Source organism: Cervus canadensis, chromosome 11, assembly GCF_019320065.1.
Source record: "Cervus canadensis isolate Bull #8, Minnesota chromosome 11, ASM1932006v1, whole genome shotgun sequence".
Lineage (NCBI taxonomy): Eukaryota > Metazoa > Chordata > Mammalia > Artiodactyla > Cervidae > Cervus > Cervus canadensis.
The window spans coordinates 2,566,275-2,581,712 of NC_057396.1; the positions used below are offsets into that span (position 1 = coordinate 2,566,275).

Genomic DNA, 15,438 nt, shown 5'->3' on the forward strand with positions numbered 1-15,438 from the left:
GTTCTTATGAATCTATTGCATTTTTTTAATTTGTTGTTACTCTGTTTGTTTTTTTTTTTTTAATATCCTAACCTCTTCCTATCTCTACTTGCTTTAGTCTGATAGTCACTGAGGCTTAAGCATATTCTTAATAAAGGGGAGGGGGAAATTTGCGTTTTCTTATTTTCTCCCCCACATTTTATAATTTTGATATCCTTTTTTACATCTTCATGTTTATCCTTTTGCTGTTCACCATAGATATTATTGTTTTCACAAAAATGTTTTGATTTTTTAAAATCTGTCTGCTGGCTTATTTAAATAATTGCAATTGTGATTTCCTCTTTCCTTCAGTTTTTTGCTTCTTTCCTGTTTAGAGAAGATTTTTCAATATCTTCTTTAGGATAGATTTAGCATTGGTTTGTTCTTTTGGTTTTTGCTTGTCTGAGAAATTTTCTATCTCTCCTTCTCTTCTAAATGATAATCCTGCTGCTTAGAGTATTGTCAGTTGCATAATTTTCTTTTTAGGAATTTGAATGTATCTTGTCACTGCCTTCTGGCCTGCAATGTCTCTGGAAAGAAATAAGCTGATAACCTTAATAAGGGGGTTCTCTTGTGCTTGCTTCAGCAGCACATATACTAAAATTGGAATGATACAGAGAAGATTAGTTTGGCCCCTGCGTAAGGATGACACATAAATTCGTGAAGCATTCCATATTTTTGAACCAGTTCTAATGAGATGGATAAAACTGGAGCCCGTTATACAGAGTGAAGTAAGCCAGGAAGATAAACACCAATACAGTATACTAACGCATATATATGGAATTTAGAAAGATGGTAATGATAACCCTATATGCAAGACAGAAAAAGAGACACAGATGTATTGAACAGACTTTTGGACTCTATGGGAGAAGGCGAGGGTGGGATGATCTGAGAGAACAGCATTGAAACATGTATATTATCAAGTGTGAAACAGATCATCAGTCCAGGTTGGATGCATGAGACAAGTGCTTGGGGCTGGTGCACTGGGATGACCCAGAGGGATGGGATGGGGAAGGAGGTGACCAGGGGGGTTCAGGATGGGGAACACATGTAAATCCATGACTGATTCATGTCAATGTATGGCAAAAACCACTACAATATTGTAAAGTAATTAGCCTCCAACTAATAAAAATAAATGGAAAAACAAAAACAACAACAAATAATAATAATAATAATGAAAAGGGTAATAATAACATACATATAATACTTCAATGTTTAAGAATATTCCTTCATGAACAAATAATTTGGCATTAACTCTGCGAGTTAGAATAGATAAAATATTCTTATTGTTTACAAAGAAGAAAAATAAGGAGAAATCAGGATATAATATCCAACAGGAAAAAAAAAAATCTATAAAAGTCACAACAAAACAGAGATTAAAGGGGAAGAAAAGCTTCTTAAAATGATTAACTTGTCATAACAAACACTTTCAGATAATCAAAGTGGAGAAAACACAGTGTCAGTCAATGGATTGACATTGTGAAATCAACTGATGGGGATCTAACAAATGTCAGACTTATTTAAATTTTTTTATTGCTAGTTATTGATTTCTTAAGTTTAAATGACTCTTTCCAAAATTAATATTTTATTTATGTTTATGACTCCTAACACATACATTATTGCAGAGAAAATATATCATAAAAACTTAATAAGGGGGCTCTCTGGTAATTAACTTTTTTTTTTTTTTGTCTTGCTGCCTTTAGAACCCTCTGTTTAATTTTTTGCCTTTTAATTACGTTTTGGTGGAGGTCAGCTTAGGTTCATCTTGTTTGGGACCCTTTGTGATTACTGCACTTGTTTTTTCTGTTTCCTCTTTAAGTTTGGGGAGTTTTCAGCCATAATTTCTTCAAATATATTTTTGATCCCCTTTTCTCTTTCTTCCCCTTCTGGAATCCCTATTATGTGTAGATTGGCATGTTTATATTATCCCATAGGTGTCATATTACTTCTCTTTTTTATTTGGTTTTCTTCATATGACTTTCTGTCTGCTGTTCTGATTGGGTGATTTCCATTATTCTATCATCTTCTGCATTATTCATTCCACAATTCATTTCCTTTAGTTCATCTTTCCTCTCCGCAAATGAGCTTTCTAATTTTCCTTGGCTCCTCTTGATAGTTCCTAGTTTGTTTTTTACAGTACTCTGCATGTCTGTTGATAGTCTTTCTTAATTCCTTCAGTATTTTCATTATCTCTGTTTTGAAATTGCTATCTATTAGACTGAAGAGGTCTCTTTCATTGTTCTTTTGGGGGGATTTTCTTGATCTTTTAATTGGGAGTGATTCCTTCACTTCTTTGTTATACTTATATTTCTCTTATTTTGTGTTTAAGAGAAAAAATAATCTACTGTGGTCTTGGAGGGCTATTTATATGTGGGAGCATCCCTGTGTGGATTGCGCAGGTTTAATATATTTTGTGCAAAGGCTGTTTTAGTATGGATGTCTGCTGCCTCTTGACATTACACCCTTGATAGGGAGTGTGGAGATGCAGCAGCGCGGTGCCTGCTCCCAGGGCTCCAGGCAGTGATGGTGGCTTGTGTGAACCCCTAGGGCCCACAGTGGAGCAGAGGTGGCCTGAGAGTTTTTTCTGGAAATTGTGATGGAGGTAGCACCTGGTCTCTGCTCCTAGAGTTCATGTAGGCAGCGTCCTGTCACCTGGGAGTCCATGCAGGAAAAAAGGCTATAATGGTGCTTCCTTCCCCCCCACTCACACACCTCACAAACAGTGGTGTCTGGCCTCTTAGGTGGGCTCAGGCTTCCTCTGTGTATACCCTCAGTCGCGGTCATAACAGACTCCAGCCCCTTAAGACTATTCCTGCACAGCCAGCCCTGATCTCTTCATGTCTGATCCCTGAAATTTGAGCTTGAGCAGGTAGCCCCCACCCATAGCAGGGAATGCACGTCTCAGGCTGGGGAGCACTGGGCGCTGGCACTGGCTATTTGTGCAGACTTCTTTCCATTCTGGCTGCTGCAAACAAGTTGTTGCACTCTCCTCTGAGAAATCAAAGGTTCCCCTCTGTCTTGACTGATCTCCCACCAGTGTGAGGACTTCTCAGGAAACAGGAACATTTCCTCTTTCACAACTCCCTTCCAGGGGTGCAAGTCCCATCCTGATTTCTTTCTCTCTTTCTTGTTTCTTCTGTCCTACCCTGTTATGTGGAGATTTTCTTGCTTTTTCTAAAGACTAAGGTTTTCTGCCAGCATTCAATAGATACTCTATGAGAGTCGTTCCACGTGTTGATTTATTTTTGCTGTATCTGTGAGAGGAGATGAGTCCCACAAATATATCAGTGAGGGAAGGATAGAGTGGGATGAATGGAGAAAGTAGCATTTAAACATATATATTACTGTGTGTAAGATGGATAGCCACTGGAAATTTTCTCTGTGATGCAGGAAGCTTAAACCCATTGCTCTGTGACTGCCTAAAGGGGTGGGATGGGGTGGAAGTTGGGAAGGAGGTTCAAGAGACAGAGGACGTTTGTATGCCTGTGGCTGATTCATGTTGATGTATGGCAAAAAAAAGTACAATGTTGTAAAGCAATTATCCTTCAATTAGAAATAAAATAATTAAAACAAAATTTTTTTGTTTGTCTTTTGCTTCCAGTATAGCAGTTCTCAGTAGTAAATCAAGGTACATAGTCAAATAAACACTGGACAGAAGAAATGCAGCATGGGAAAAATGTGAGAAAATCCAAGGAAATTACCAAGTAGCTTCTATAACTTTGGTTTTAGATTGATGGGTGAAGGCCCTGTGGTTTAAAAGAGTGAATCTGCATATATAAATATATGTTTCATACACACACACACATATATACAGCCTCCCTGTCTCAGAGTTACAGCTTAATAATTAACAACATAGATTTTAGAGTTAGGCAAGAATTTTTCTTTCTTTCTTTCTTTCTTTTTTTTTTTTTTTTCAACTAAGGTATTTTGTTTGAAAGAAAGAAAGTGAAGACACTCAGTTGTGTCTGACTCTTCGACCCTGTGGACTGTAGTCTACTAGGCTCCTCCATCCATGGGATTCTCCAGGCAAGAATACTGGAGTGGGTTGCCATTTCCTTGTCCAGGGGATCTTCCCCACCCAGGGATCAAACCCGGGTCTCCCGCATTTCAGGCAGACACCTTACCCTCTGAGCCACCAGGGAAGCATTTTGTTTGAAAAAGTTTTTTAAATCACCATTTCCTCAAATACTAGTACATTGTTTCTCTGAAATATATTCTTTTTAAGGTTAACTTATTAACAGGTTAGATAAGATTTCAATTCTGCTACAGATAATCCTCAAAAATTACTACTTCACTATATGAGTTTAGTTTCTTTATTGATTAAAAAAATAATGATGCTTTAAAAATGTGGTGTTGAAGACTCTTGAGAGCCACCTCATTAGAAAAGACCCTGATGCTGGGAAAAATCAAAGGCAGGAGGAGAAAAGGATGACAGGGGATGAGATGTTTGGATGGCCTGACCGACTCAATGGACATGAGTTTGAGGAAACTCCGGGAGTTGGGGATGGACAGGGAAGTCTGGCCTGCTGCAATCCATGGGGTGGCAAAGAGCTGGACACGACTGAGCAACTGAACAAAAACTTTGTACAGAATTTAAATAAGCAGGGTGACAATATATAGCCTTGATGTACTCCTTCACCAATTTTGAACCAGTCCATTTTTCCATGTCCGGTTCTATCTGTTGTTTATTCACTTGCATGCATTTTTCTTAGGAGACAGGTAAGGTGCTCTAGTATTCCCACCCCTTTAAGAATTTTCCATAGTTTGTTGTGTTCTATACAGTCAATAACTTTTGCATAGTCAATGACTCAGAAATATATATATTTAATTCCCTTGCTTTTTCTATGATCTAACAGGTGTTGGCATTTTGAGTTCTGGTTCCTCTTCGTTTTCTAAATCCAACTTGTACATTTGGAATATCTCAGTTCATGTACTACTGAAGCCTAGCTTGAAGGATTTTGAGCTTTACCTTGCTAGCGTGTGAAATGAGCACAGTTGTAAGGTAGTCAAATATTCTTTGGAATTGCCTTTCTTTGAGATTGAAATGAAACCTGACCTATTCCGGTCCTGTGGGCCCTGCTGAGATTTCTAAATTTGCTGGCATATTGTGTGCAGCCATTTTAACAACATCATTTTTTAGGAATGAAATAGCTCAGTTGGAATTCCATCTCCTCCACTAGCTTTGTTGGTAGTAATGGTTCCTAGGATCCACTTGACTTCATACTCCAGAATGTCTGGCTAGGTGAATGACCATGCTATTGTGGTTAACCAGGTCATTAAGAACTTTTTTTGTATAGTTCTGTGTATTTTTGCCACCTATTCTCAAACTCTTCTGCTTCTGTTAGTTCCTTGAAATTTCTGTCCTTTGTTGTGCCCATTTTTGCATGAAATGTTCCCTTGGTATAGCCAATTTTCTTGAAGAGATCTTTAATTGTTCCCATTCTATTGTTTTCCTCTATTTCTTTGTACTGTTCATTTAAGGCTTTCATATCTCTCCTTGCTATTCTCTGGAATGCTGCATTAAGTTGAGTGTTTCTTTCCCTTTCTCCTTTCCTTTTTGCTTCTCTTCTCAGCTATCTTTAAGGCTTCCCTGGACAACCATTTTGCCTTGTTGATTTTTTTTTTTTTCCCTTTCTTGAGGATGATTTTGGTCACAAACTCCTATTTTTAACTTAAGATAATAAATCATAGTAATAAGTTTCTTAATGTTTAGCCATCTTCACCTACCCTGAAAATGCATAATTAGTCATATTTATCAGTATTTAATTAGCTAGAGGAAGTAAATACATTTTGTTAATATTTCACTTAATTCTTTCATTCTATACTCATGAGTGGCTCTGGTTTATACTTCTTTGTCCCTGACTAAATAGTTAAACATCTTTTTTTCTATGTGCTCTAAAAATGCTCCAGTAAAACTAGTTTTGCCAGTTTAGTTTTAACTCTAAAAATTATCAGCAAATACTCTTGCTAATTGTACATTAGCCAAGTTAATAATTCATTAGGTCACCAAGTTTTCAAAGCACAATCAAAACTATCTAGAAATAAAGTTAGTACTAAAATTTACCAAAGTGTTTCAACCTTTCTTAATGACTCAAAAAAAGAAAAAAAACACTTCAATATTTTCCGAGACTCTTTCATTGAAAGGATCCCAATAGAAAACAGATGGCACACTTAAATTATTATAATTTATCAAATTTTTCTTTGTAAATGGCTTATAAAAAGTCAAGAATGTGGTATTGAGGGCCCACATGGAATAAAGATCCCCAGGGCCAGTAGCAGAGGACCATTTCCTGCCTTCAGGAATCAAAAGGATGAGGGAGGGGAAGGGCCAGGAGAGAGAAAGTGATGTAGAAGAGGCCACGTAGGGAAGCCTGTGTGTTAACAGACTCAGTCAGCTTGAAGTAATTCCTCAAGGAAGGCAGCTAGAGGCAGGAGAGCATGGAAGCTGCTGGTGTATTCTATAGGAGTCAGCTTCCTGAGACAGCAGAGCAGAAATGGAGATGAAGCACATTTACAAACAGGCAAGGGAAGATATTCTGCACATCTTTCCAAGGGGTCAGGGACTTCCTCTGCTGTTTTTTGTTGTATCCCTACTGCTTACAGTACTGCCATATGCATTTTCAGAATAAATATATGAACAATTAAATTATAAGAAATATTCAGTGGACATTAGAATAAAACTAAAATTTAAAAAAGCATTCTTACTTGCAAATATTTTCCATTTACCCTCCATATAATTACTTGATTTGTTAAAGCATTGATATGAAAATGTCCAGTCCAATAAATTCTTTGTATCTATGTAAACACAAATTAATTTAAAAAATTGCTTTTGAAAGTACTGCATTAGGTGCTTTCTTAACAGATCTCTAATTAATTGAAAGGTTCAATTCTCATAAAGTTCTCACTTGTACCTGGAAACACGTTCTCTGTTGCTTATGACACAAGCAACATGAATGGCCAATGGACAGTACCACTCCTGCTTCCCTAGTGGAATCTGAATTCACCAAGAGCCTGATACTTGCTTGCAAATCTTGTTGTACTTGTCAATATATTATTTAATTAAAATATACATAAACAGATGATATGCACTACAAAAGAGGAGATTTTTTATGAAAATTAAGTTGTATGCTGGGAAAAGATAATGAAACTGAGTCACAAAAAATGGTATTGGTTTGGGTGTAGAAAAGTAATGAAAACCCAGACATCTCCATGTAAGTATTGCTGTTCAATATTTTTAGTGTTTGCTACATTTTAAATAGATTTAAGTTAAAGATCACTGATGATATAGTCATGGTATGATTTATGCTGGAAAGATGACATTAAAATTCAGTCATAAAACAACATTCAAAGAAAGTCTACTGAACTTCCAACAAAACCTTCTAACTGAGTGGTTACATATAAAACTACAAAATATTATATATATATAAACTTCACTACAATTCCTTATTTAATATTAATTTCTAATTATGTCAGTTAAGAAATATTCTATTAAAGTTGCATTTTTACATAAAATGAATCAGAAAAGTATTGTTTGTCATAAAATTGCACATGACTGTATTTATTTTCATATCCATGCTTATTGATTCAAAACATATTTACTAAGTACCTAATATATTCACATCATAGTATAGCTAATGAATATACAGTCATGAATAAAACAAATAAGTCCTGCCTCCTCTCTAAAACCTGCTTGCTAATAAGAAAGAGCATAAAATATTCATAAATACATACATACATACCTGCATACATTCATATATAAACAAACAAGCAATGAAAGGGAGGAAGGACAGGGACAGGGAAGGAGAAATAACATAATCTCAAATATAGAAGTGTTATATAATAAGGTAGAGTAAAGGGAGTAGGATCTCTTTTAATGGAAGTCATCTCTGAAAATATTTATGGTACATTATAAAAGAATGAAGCTTTTCACTATGTGAGCATAGATTATTATAGAAAAGGACCTGAGCATTGACTGTTTTACAGAAGGATATGAGCATAGACTATAACAGAGAAGGACCCAGTAAAATAGGCAGTAGGGGATCCAAAAACCAATAGGTCAATTATCAATTTGGAAGCAATTGGGAGCATTCAAAAAAGAAATGTGAGTGTAATTGTGAGGACAAAACCCTGATTATTGTGAGTTTGGGAAAGAATAGATAATGAAGAGGAAAGAGTGAGTACAGATCATTCTAAGGAGAATTTTATTGTCAGTATGGAAATAGAACCCTCATTCTACCACTCACTCAGTTGCGAAAACGTGAAGAGGGAATTGAAAACTTTTCCATAAGTGGAAGCAACTTCCCTTTTTAAACCAGGAGGTGCTGAGAAGAAAAGTTCAATCACAAATCAGTGAACACTGACTCTGCCACACCCCTTTCTCATTTCTCTTTTAAGTCCTTGAAGGTGTTAACTGTGAAAAGGCTTGACTTCATATAAAGTTCAGAAGTGAGAGGAAGCAAAACCAATTGAATTTTAAAGGAAAGCTTAAATTAATGAGTAACAATGATTTACTTTTCTATATAAGGATCTAAAACTATGTATGCAAATAAACATCGTATCATTTGATGTGAACATTACACATTTCATACGTACATAGTTTTACATTTCATATAACATATAGTTTGTATATAGTCATCATACTGTAATTGACATATGATGTCTACCAAAATAAAGGTTTATAAAGCTACTCTGATTTGTGTTATTCTGAGAAAAAATCTCCAAATGGTCATTCTGGCCTATTCCCCTGGAAAAAATATAAGTTGGTTTTATAATATGGTGAATTTTCCCTCAGAGGTCTATAAAATTTGAGCAAATCAGATCATAAGACCAATTATAATGAAAATGGATGGCATCATCTTTTCCCAACTCTATGGAATATTGCTGAAGTGGAATCCACTCTAATTTTTCTACTGTCTCAGAATTTTCCAGTAGAAAAAATGTCCTGTTATATATTACAGTGACAGATACCTTTTATTTCAGGTTTTGTGCTTCACTTGACATACACTAGAATAAAATAAATCATGACTATATATCTAGTTATCCTCCACAGTTGTTTTTTTTTTTCCCCTTCAACCAAGACAAATTTTATTGTGGTTTTAAAAAAAAGAGCTTAAAAGATCACATTTAAATCCAGTTTAGAAAACTTAGTCACCTTAAATAAACATACAGATAAAAAGAAAAGAAAATTTCTGGGTTTTCAAGCATGTGAAATCATAAATGACTTTGAGATGAAAAAATTGAAATAATTGTGAAAACATTAATATCTAGATAATATCACAGCAATGATGGATAATAACACATATTTTATGAGTAAACACTTTCCTCTGAATATTAAATATAGTAGATTGAAATACAAAAGCAAATAGCTCTGTCAAGCTTTCAAAAATTCTCCTTGTTTTAGAATCATCTCACAAAGTATTGTTAGTTAAGTACACTGGTTATATCAATAATAAAATACAGTAAATTATTTTTCAGAATAGGGAGCACAAAACATCACAGTATTGTTCAGAAATATTTAAAATCATAAATATGATCACATCAGGAATAGAAATATGCAGTTTTGTTAGAGTGTGAAGGTCATGAGGAGCCATTTATCTTAGAGGAAAACAACATGGCATCGTGGGAAGTTACAGGTTCTGGAGACAGGCATGGGTTGGAATTTTGGCAATATCACTGTATGGCAGTTTGGATTCCCTTAGAAGACTCTAAAACAGGAATTGTGTGCAAGGAGTTTATTTGGGAGCTAGAAGGTCAGTTGCAATGATGTGAGAAAGTATTAGAGTAGGAATAGGGGACACTAAGAGGTTTAATTATTAAACCAGCAGTTATAGATGGTGGCTGGAGATGAACCTCTAGGGATAGTTCTGGGTACTGGTACAAAACATGTACCTAAGATTCTCCTAACCAGAAAGAAAGAGGCTGGAGTGTTTAGTGAGGGCCACTGGTCAAAGATTATCTTTAGGGATGTTAATTTCCCAGTACTTGGGGCTAGCATCCTGGTTAAAGTAAAAATTCTATAAAACATAGATGTAGATACTTGCAGTTGGATGTATGAGATCACACCGACAGGCCCTACTGTGAAAGGTGGGCACTGAAAGCATTCTTCTAGAGAGAACTTGAACATGCGCTGAGCTTCTCTGGGCCTTAGATTCTCCATTTATGGAATAGAGGTTGTGATATCATCCTCTGTCATACACTACTATGATAATTTAAAGATACAATGGAAAACAGCTTCCACTAAATAAATGTTACTCACCTCACCTCCACTTGCTCCAAGAGCCTTTCCACAGGATCTTGCAGCACAGATATCTTGTGCTGTAACCATTGAATTCTTCTCAACACATAATTCCAGCGTTACATTACAGTAGACTTTTTAACCGCCATTTTCCTCTATCGGTGCAAAAGAAACATCAAATTAAGATTAAAAAATAAAGTACTATTAAATGCTGCTGCTGCTGCTAAGTCACTTCAATCGTGTCCGACTCTGTGCGACCCCATAGACGGCAGCCCACCAGGCTCCACGGTCCCTGGGATTCTCCAGGCAAGAACACTGGAGTGGGTTGCCATTTCCTTCTCCAATGCATGAAAGTGAAAATTGAAAGTGAAGTCGCTCAGCGCTGCCCGACTCTTCTCGACCTCATGGACTGCAGCCTACCAGGCTCCTCTGCCCATGGGATTCTCCAGGCAAGAGTACTGGAGTGGGTTGCCATTGCCTTTTCCAGGAACTATTAAATGAAGTATTGTGATTTTTTAATCTATATTATTGTTGAATTGTACAGTTGATAAGTCATGTTCAACTCTGTGACTACATAGACTGCAGCTTGCCAGGCCTCCCTGTCCTTCACTCTCTCCCAGAGTTTGCTTAAACTGATCATTCACTGACTCAGTGATGTCATCAAATTATCGCATTCTGTCTTGTCCCCTTCTTCTCCTGCCTTCAATCTTTCCCAGCATCAGGTCTTTTCCAATGAATCAACTCTTCCCAACAGGTGGCTAAAGTATTGGAGCTTCAGCATCAGCATCAGTCCTTCCAAGGAATACTCAGGGTTGATTTCCTTTAGGACTGACTGGCTTGATCTCCTTACTGTTCAAGGTACTCTCAAGAGTACCTTCTTCTCCAGCACCACAGTTTTAAGGCATCAGTTCTTCTGTGCTCAGTCATCTTTATGATCCAACTCTCACACCCATACATGACTATTAGAAAACCCATAGTTTTGACTATATGGACCTTTGTTGGCAAAGTGATGTCTCTGCTTTTTTATATACTGTTAAGTCTTGTCATAGCTTTTCTTCCAAGTAGCAGGCATGTTTTAATTTCATGGCTGCCATCACCATTCACAGTGATTTTTGAGCCCAAGAAAATAAAGTCTGTCACTGTTTCCATTGTTTCCCCATCTATTTGCCATGAAGTGATAGGACCAGATGTCATGATCTTAGTTTTTTGAATGTTGAATTTTAAATCAGCTTTTTCACTCTCTCTTTCACCTCCATCAAGAGGCTCTACATTTTCTTCATCAAGTTTCTCTACACTTTCTTCCATTAGGGTGGTATAATCTGCATATATGAGGTTGTTGATATTTCTCCCAGAAATCTTGATTCTGGCTTGTGATTCATCCAGTCCAGTATTTCAAATGATGTACTCTGCATAAAAGTTAAATAAGCAGGGTGACAGTATACAACCTTGATGCACTTCTTCCTCAATGTTGAACCAGTTTGTTGTTCCATGTCCAGTTCTGTTTCTTCTTGACCTGCATGCAGATTTCTCAGGAGGCAGAAAAGTTGTCCTGTTATTCCCATCTCTTTTAAGAATTTTCCACAGTTTGTTGTGATACACATAGAGGCTTTCACGTAGTCTAAAAAAGTAGAAGTATACATTTTTCTGGAATTACCTTGCTTTTCCTATGATCCAAAGATGTTGGTGATTTGATATCTGGTTCCTCTGCCTTCTTTAAACCCAGCTTTAACATTTCTCGACATTTCTCTTTAACATTCTCGACCCACATACTGCTGTAGCCTAGCTTGAAGGATTTTGAGCATTACTTTGTTAGCATGTAAAATGAGCTTAATTGTACAGTAGTTTGAATATTCTTTGACATCGCCCTTCTTTGGGATTAGAGTGAAAACTTTGCTTTTCCAGTCCTGTGGTCACTGCTGAGTTTTCCATATTGGCTGGCATATTGAGTGCAGCACATTTGCAGCATCATCTTTTGGATTTGAAATAGCTCAGATGGAATTCCATCACCTCCTCTAGCTTTTTCTGTAGTAATGCTTCCTAAGGCCCACAGCTTTGTTTGTAGTAATGCTTCCTAAGGCCCACTTGACTTAATAATCCATGATGTTTGGCTCTAGGTTAGTAACAATACCTTTGTGGTTATCCAGGTCATTAAGACCTTTTTTATACAGTTCTTCTATGTATTTTGGCCACCTATTCTTAATCTCTTCTGCTTCTGTAAGGTTCATGCTGTTTCTGTCCTTTATTGTGCCCATCTTTGCATGAAATTTTTGCTTGGTATCTCTAATTTTCTTGAAGAAAGCTCTAGTCTTTCCCAGTCTTTGTTTTCCTCTATTTCTTTGCACTGTTCACTTAAGAAGACATTCTTATCTCTCCTTGCTATTCTCTGGAACTCTACATTCAGTTGGGCGTGTCTTTCCTTTTCTCCCTTGTGTTTCGCTTTTCTTCTTTTCTCAGCTAATTGTAACATCTCCTTAGACAACTCATTTTGCCTTCTTGCATTTCTTTCTCTCGCTGATGGCTTTGTTCACCACCTCTTGCACAATGTTATGAACTTCTGCCCATAGTTCTTCAGGCACTCTATCAGTTCTAATCTCTTTCATCTGTCACTTCCACTGTATAATCATAAAAGATTTGATTTAGGCCATACCTGGATGACCTAGTGATTTTCCCTACTTTCTCAATTTAAGTCTGAATTTTGCAATAAAGGCTGATGATCTGAGCCACAGTCAGATCCAGGTTTTGTTTTTGCTGACTGTGTAGAGCTTCTCCATCTTTGGCTGCAAAAATATAATCAATCTGTCTTTGATGTTGACCATCTGGTGATGTCCACGTGTAGTCATCTGTTGTGTTGTTGGAAGAGTGTTCAGTATGGTAAGTGTGTTCTCTTGACAAAACTCTGTTAGCCTTTGCCCTGCTTCATTTTGTATTCCAAGGCCTAACTTGCTTTTTAATCTATAGTCTACATTTTTGTATTAAATATAGGGTTATTTCATTTATTCCCACAAAATCATTAATTTTGTTTATTAATATAGCCTTTAATATCAAAAATATAAGAATAGACTTGCCTATAAATTTTCTCTCCATTTGTATTTGTTTTTTGTTTTTTTTTTAAAGTCTTTATTGAATTTGTTACAATATTCTTTCTGTTTTATGTTTTGTTCTTTTGGCCTTAAGGCATGTGGGATTACCTCCCTGACCAGGGATTGAATCCATACCTCCTGCAATGGAATTGCGGATTCTAAGCCACTAGACTACCAGGGAAGTCCCCTGTATTTGTTTTCTGTAAATTTTCTATTGCTCCTAATTCTCCATTGCGATTTTTTGCGAGTTTGATTAAATTACCTTTACTGATTCTATCATTGCTTTCTTCACTCTTTTGAAAGATGTAAAATCAGCTAGATAAGTCAGAATCATCTTATATGTTCTAATTTTCAAAACTAATATCAGTGGTAGACATCCAAGTAAATAAAGTACCCATTACTATTTTAATTTATTTTCTGTGTCATGGTTCCTTCTTCTTGGACATCACTGTGATAGTGACATAGGACTATAAATAATGCTAAACTGAGGAAAAACTTAAATAGTCCTGAAACATAGTTTCACTAGGAATAAATCTTTATAGCCTTGGAGAACTTTCTGAAAACCAGGTTTTTTATTTCCCAATTTTGAGAAGTCATTGAAGTGTTGAATCAAATTAGTTACACTTTTTGATTCATAGTGAAAAACTTCTTTTGTCATGTATCATAAATATTTTCAATATTACATATGAGATTTTAAAATATACTGTATTGCAAAAAGATAAATACCATTCAATAATGCTACCATCATTGGTATGAAAATTATTTTAATAAAAATAAATTTGAAATGGAAAAAAGTAAGTGCAAGTTGCAAGAGTTCCAAAGTTTTACTTAGAGAATATTTAGGCAAGAGTGGTCACACCTCCATGGGAGGACACAGATATATTTTGACACTCTCTTTGGCCCTCTATTATCTTGGCATCATCAAAAACTCATAAATACTATAGACAAATGGAACAAGATAGAAAGCCCAGAAATAAACCCATGCACCTATGGGTATCTTATTTTTGACAAAAGAGGCAAGAATATGCAATGGAACAAAGACAGCCTCTTCAATAAATGGAGCTGAGAAAACTGGACAGTTACATGTAAAAGAATGAAATTAGAACACTTCTTAACATTATACACAAAGATAAACTCAAAATGGATTAAAGACCTAAATGTAAGACCAGAAACTATAAAACTCTTAGAGGAAGACATAGGCAGAATGTTCGATGACATAAATCAAAGCAAGATCCTCCAAGACCCAGCTCTTAGAGTAATGGAAATAAAAACAGAAGTAAACAAGTGGGACCTGATTAAACATAAAAGATTTTGCACAGCAAAAGAAAGTATAACTAAGGTGAAAGAACAACCCTCAGAATGGGAGAAAATAATAGCAAATGAAACAACTGACAAAGGATTAATTCCCAAAATATATAAGCAGTTCATACAACTCAATACCAGAAGAACAAACAACCCAATCAAAACGTGGGAAAAAGACCTAAATAGACATTTCTCCTGAGAAGACATACAGATGGTTAACAAACACATGGAAATATGCTCAACATTGCTCATTTTAGAGGAATGCAAATCAAAACTACAATGAGATATCATCTCACACCAGTCAAAATGATCATCATCAAAAAGTCTACAAATAAATTCGTTTTGTGAAGTGTGGAGGAAAGGGAATTGTTTTGCACTGTTGGTGGGAATGTAAATTGATGCAGCCACTCTGGAAGATGTTATGGAGACTCCTTATAAAACTAGGAATAAAAGCACCATATGACCCAGCAATCCCACTCCTAAGCATATACCCTGAGGAAACCAAAATTGAAATAGACACATGTATCCCATTGTTCATTGCAGCACTACTTAGAATAGTTAGAACCTGGAAGAAACCTAGATGTCCATTGACAGATGAATGGATAAAGAAGTAGTGGTACATACACACAATGGAATATTACTCAGCTATAAAAAGGAACACATTTGGGTCAGTTCTAATGAGGTCGATGAATCTAGAGCCTATTAAATAGAGTGAAGTAAGTCAGAAGGAGAAAGATGGATATCATATTCTTACACATATGTATGGAATATAGAAAAATGGTAATGAAAAATTTAGTTACAGAG

At 36.0% G+C, this 15,438-nt stretch overlaps 1 non-coding gene across 1 annotated transcript; it reads left to right on the forward strand.

The window, feature by feature from the left end:
• Positions 1-591: 591 nt before the first annotated feature.
• On the forward strand, positions 592-698 carry LOC122450737. The gene has a single exon (XR_006272227.1). It is a non-coding gene; the product is annotated as a U6 spliceosomal RNA (small nuclear RNA).
• The last annotated feature ends 14,740 nt before the right edge of the window (positions 699-15,438 follow it).